Source organism: Sorex araneus, chromosome 2 (assembly GCF_027595985.1).
Source record: "Sorex araneus isolate mSorAra2 chromosome 2, mSorAra2.pri, whole genome shotgun sequence".
Classification (NCBI taxonomy): domain Eukaryota; kingdom Metazoa; phylum Chordata; class Mammalia; order Eulipotyphla; family Soricidae; genus Sorex; species Sorex araneus.
In genome coordinates, this window is record NC_073303.1 from 256,743,248 (window position 1) to 256,747,234 (window position 3,987).

Here is a 3,987-nt window from a genome sequence, read left to right on the forward strand (position 1 = left end):
CCTTTTACTTTCCAGCAGAGTCTCTGTGAATTCAGGGGACCGTGTCCCTCGGTGTGTGTATTTCCTAGTCGGATTGGAGTTCTTTCATCTTTTTTATCGCATGTGTACAGGGCATGCTACGGAATGAGGCTGCTCGCGCCAAGCTCTATCAGCCACACACTGTGTTTTCGATGCGGTCCCAGGAAGGAACAGGGGTTCGGCCCGGGTCAGAGCTGATTGCTAGGACAAGTCTTAGGAGTCCCCGCTGATCCCTGGAGGGAGGAGTCACAGAGTCCCTGGCGCTGAGGCTCTCCCCCACCCTTTCTTTCAGGGGCCAGCTGCGTGGGTCACACCTCAGGGACAAAGAGGCGTGTCTCCTGCAGGCCTGCAGGGCAGCTGTGCGGGGCCAGTGCTAGGAGTCTTCGTGGGACCTCAGCACGACATCCGGCCGGCCCAGTGCCCGGGTGAGTCCCTCCTCTGTCTCGCTCCCTGGAGCGTCCCCGAAAATATGTGTAATGAGATTTTCAATGTATTGCACACGAAGTGCTGTGCCAAGCTGCAAAGCAGACAGCAAAAAGCCCAAACCCAAATAGGGAAAGAACGTACCAGAAGGCAACTTGGGAGTCTACCGGTTGTTGGCTGTTTTAAGTGGAGCTGATCCTAGGGTTATTCTCTTTTTGTCCAGAGGGGACAAGCCATGGTGTCTGCCCTTATTTTGAAATTAAAGTCTCAAAGTGTCAGGGCAGCGAGAGGTTCTTTGTAAGGTTGTAAGGTTGTAAGGTTCTTTGTACCGCTAAGGTTAGTATCCAAAGACCAAGTCACAGAGGTGACACGGGGACAATCGTGAAAGGTCATGGGCATTTTGGTGTGTGTTTGTGTGCAGGGGGAGGTATACTATAACTTGACCGGCTAAACTTTAACATTATTGTAACCCTATTGCCTAAACTGTGATTTTAAACAGTGTAATGTTGGTCTGATTGCATTCTCCCCATCCTTAAAAAAGTATGGGGGGGGACTGGGGGGTTATATATGCAGTGACGCTCAGGGATGACTCCTGGCAGGGCTTGGGGGACAATATGGGGTGCTGGAGAATGGAACCACCTGGCCACCGGCAAGGCTGGCCCCCTTCCTACTGTCCTATTGCTTTGACCCCTCCAGTTTTCTTTTTCCTCTATTCCCCCCTGGTCAACGATTCCCATCCAGGGCTCAAAGCCCCGTTCCTGGGCATGTGTAGTTATTCCACATCCGATTTCAAGCCGAGATCTCTTTGGGCTTTTATCCTCTCCCTTTAACCTCTCTGGGATTTTCTTTCCAGATTCCTTGAGCTGGGCATTCAGCAGGTCCTGCTCTTTGCCAGCCTGTAGTAGCTAAGTCCCAGCTGAACTAGGGATTAGAAACAAGTCACTGTCATCCCGTTGCTCATCGATTTGTTCGAGCAGCACCAGTAACGTCTCTCAGTGAGAGACTTATTGTTACTGTTTTTGGCATATCCAATACGCATGGGTAGCCTGCCGGGCTCTCTGAGAGGGGAGGAGGAATCGAACTCAGGTCAGCCGCATGAAAGGCGAACACCCAACCACTGTGCTATCGCTCCAGCCCTGAAACAAGTCATGGTCCATAAGCTACTCCCCTGCAGGCTGGGCTTTCCTGGACGTTTTCTGCAGATTTCAGACAGGCAAACCTGGCTACATTTGGGGGAACTCGCCTGCTACCCTCCACTGGGGGAAGCATCCCTGTATAGGAGCTCATAGCGGATGGCTGTGCAAAGGGGCGAGCTACCTTCGTCAGTTCTAGTGTCTGCTGGTTATCTGCACAGGCCCGAATGCCTCTGGAAGGCAGCACACACAGGGGGTGAACAAGGTTTGCTGGGCAGGTGAAAAGGAGCAGCCGTGCTGGCTCGGAACTGGAGAACAGTTTGCTGACTAGCTGCGGGTGCTTATGACTCTGCAGACTTGAACCCCCACCCTCTGCTTGGCTATGTGCAGGGCTCACCTTCCCAGGGTATCCCATGCAATCAGTTGTGTCCTTTGGCCTCGTACATCTCCTCTGAGTGGATGACACGCACACCAACGCTCACAGACCTGCACCCAGAGGCAAGGATTTGAGAGCAAGAAGTTCGTTTGGGAGGGGGGCCCAGGAGCCCCCGGTAAAGGAGTGCAAGAGGGAGACAGGGCAGTGTTTCCAAAGAGGAGTTGGAGACGGTTCTTGTGAGTTGGGGAGTGAGACTCAAATCTGGTGGGCCCTTGGGAGAGAAAGGCCGTTCTCCTCCCCGGGGGGACCCTCGAGTCCAGAGGGTCGACTGCCTCCCTCGCCTTTGAGCTAAAGGTCAAGAGGTGGGTGGGAGTTGCACTAGGTGCAGGAAGCTGCCACAGGCGGTGGTCTCGGTCCATGGGAGAGGGGCTGAGGACACCATTGCAATGGCCCGAGCAAGCATCCCTTTCTCCCACCAGGGGCTCAGACTGGGGATACGGCACATAATAGCCATGGCTGACCTGCACCGGAGAAACGCGTGCCTGCCTTCCTTTGTGGGAGGGAGCATGAGGGCAGGGGGTGGGGGGTTCATTCAAGAACCCCAAGCGAGCACAGGCAGAAGGATGTGCCCTGCTTCCTGTTCACACGCTCTCTCTGGCACGGCACAGCCTTCTTCGCAGTACCTGAAAGCCCAGCACCAGATGTTTTCCTCACCTACTTATCTGATTCTGCTCTTCTCTACGTGATGCACAGTCGCGCACCAGAAGTTTTACTCCCAACTCCTGGAATATATCATTTGCTTCTCAATTGAATGTAGAAACTTTCACAGCAAGAAAACTCACTAATAAAACTATTTCATTAGTTGCTCAGAACTGATAAACAACACCTTCTCACTCTCTCCCTCCCTTCCTCTCTTTCTTTCTCCCTCTCTTTTTTTCCCTTTCTCTCTCTCTCTTCCCCACCACCCTCTCTTCCCCACCACTTCCCTGTATCTCCCTAACCAATCAGCGAGTACTTGGTTATCTATGGCATCATCACGCATAAGCACCAGCCTAAACATATGTATTGTTGCTTCTCAGGACTAGAGCTCACATATCAAGCAAACTGGAATGACTTCTGATGCTCAGATTTGGCGATTCCTATCACTGATCCACCACCTCTAAGAATAGCTCAGAACAGAAAGACACAGTTTGAATGGACTTAATTTAAGCATTAGGTTCCTGATTAAAAAAAAAAAAAGACACTAAAATATGCTGGAAGAATTCTAGCTTCACAGGTGGCTGTCAGCACCTGTGACTCGATGCAGATTTTTTTCTGTTCTCCGGTCTCTGCGCTCGGTCCTCAGACAGATTGTCCCCTGAGTTCCAAGTAACGGAAAGTAAATACATATACTACCATGAGAGTTCTGAGGGAATTCTGGCCCCGACTCCGGGGATGGCTTGGACTGGACTGCAGAAATATCCCTGAGCCCACCGTCTAGACGGGAGTCAATTGGGTATTTGCGGGGTGAGGCGGGAAAATGTGGACAGATGCGAGCTCTTCAAGAGGGTCCTGGGTTGAGAGGGAGCAGAGGGCAATGTGAGTTTTATTTTCCCATTGTTTAAATCCTAGATAAAAATAAGGGCCAGCTACAAAAAAAAAAAAATTAGCATGGGTTTTGAATTGTGTAGTATCTCTGCAAAAGAGCATACATTAACTTCCGCTTATCATACTACTGCTCCTGCCTTTATGCCTGATCCTCCTTGCTTTCATGTTCGACATTTGGTTTTTAATTTATTTATACTTTGGGGGGGACCATCTGGTGGTGCTCAGGGGCTTCTGCTGGCTCCGTTCTTGGGAGACCAAGTGGTACCAGGAACTGAAACCAGGCGCGCTTCATACGAAGCATGTGCTCCAGCTTTGTGAGCTAGCTCTCTGGCCTCATCACCATTTATAATGTTATCCAAATATGGTGCTTTCATGCCCAACAACTATCTATTTTTTTAAAAAAAATCATTCTATGTGTCTTTAGTTAGTTTAGAAATACTTTTGAGTATG

The 3,987-nt window shown here is 50.6% G+C and overlaps 1 non-coding gene across 1 annotated transcript; it reads right to left on the bottom strand.

Annotated features, from left to right (window-relative positions):
- Nucleotides 1–3,023: 3,023 nt before the first annotated feature.
- On the bottom strand, nt 3,024–3,101 carry LOC129403069 (small nucleolar RNA U2-19). The gene has a single exon (XR_008629055.1). It is a non-coding gene; the product is annotated as a small nucleolar RNA U2-19 (small nucleolar RNA).
- Between the last annotated feature and the right edge of the window lie 886 nt (nt 3,102–3,987).